Below are 1,370 nucleotides of genomic sequence, written 5' to 3' on the forward strand. Positions count from 1 at the left end.
CTCTGAGTGTTTGCTTTAGTAAAATCACCTGTTCTGGGTTTACCTGTCACACGAGACAGTCAGGCCTCTCTAAACGATCCCAGAGCGAATGATCAGATAAGATTCAATCCTGCACGATACGATATGATTCCATACATCAGTGATACTCAAAGTGTGGCTCCTTTATAACTAATTTGAAATATTATCTCCCCAGAAAACCTTAAAACGGGAAACTTTGACCTTGTTTCCCCAGTTTATACAGTTTGCATGAATTGTCAACATTTATTTTTTGTCTATTTTCATTGCCCTTGTTTGCAATTTTTGCCTCTTTTTTCCATTTTTACTGCCTTAAGCCACTTCTGCCACTTCTCTTTGGATCTTTTTGCCCATTTTTGCCTCTTTTATCCAGCTTTTTGCTGTTTTTTCCCCTTTTTTAAACTTGTTTTGCCCAGTTAAGCTGCCTTTTGCCATTAAATGGAACTTTTCCCCCCATGTTTGCCAATTTTTTATCTCTGCTTTTTGCCCACTTTGTCATTTTTACTCATTTTTTTGCCACACTTTTGCAGTTCTGTAGTCCATTTTTGCCCTCTGTAACTCATTGTTTGTCACTTCTCACCCTTTTTGCTGCTGTCTTCCCTTTTCTGCCCTTTTTCGCCCCATTTTTGTCACTTTTCACCCAGTTTTTGCCATTTTATGCCACTTTTTGTCACATTTTTGCAACCTTTAACTTATTTTATTGCCACTTTAACCCATTTTTTGCCATTTTTCACCACTAAGACTGTGGCTCTTGCAAAGGTTTTTTTTTCATTAATTTGGCTCTTGGCTTTAGCAGGTTTGAGTAACACTGGCATACATACTATGAAGCACGGTGGTGGCAGTATCATGCTGTGGGGATGGTTCTCAGCAGCAGTCTGGACTTCTTAAGGTCTGTTCAGTCCTGATCCCTGATCATCCTGACAGAGCTTGAGCAGTTTATCAAAGAAGAATGGAGTAAAATACCAGAGTCCAGATGTTTGATCCTGACTGAGACCTATCCACACAGACTCAGAGAGACTGAGACCTATCCACACAGACTCAGAGACTGAGACCTATCCACACAGACTCAGAGAGACTGAGACCTATCCACACAGACTCAGAGACTGAGACCTATCCACACAGACTCAGAGAGACTGAGACCTATCCACACAGACTCAGAGACTGAGACCTATCCACACAGACTCAGAGAGACTGAGACCTATCCACACAGACTCAGAGACTGAGACCTATCCACACAGACTCAGAGACTGAGACCTATCCACACAGACTCAGAGAGACTGAGACCTATCCACACAGACTCAGAGAGACTGAGACCTATCCACACAGACTCAGAGAGACTGAGACCTATCCACACA

This window comes from Cheilinus undulatus, linkage group 8 (assembly GCF_018320785.1).
Source record: "Cheilinus undulatus linkage group 8, ASM1832078v1, whole genome shotgun sequence".
NCBI classification, from domain to species: domain Eukaryota; kingdom Metazoa; phylum Chordata; class Actinopteri; order Labriformes; family Labridae; genus Cheilinus; species Cheilinus undulatus.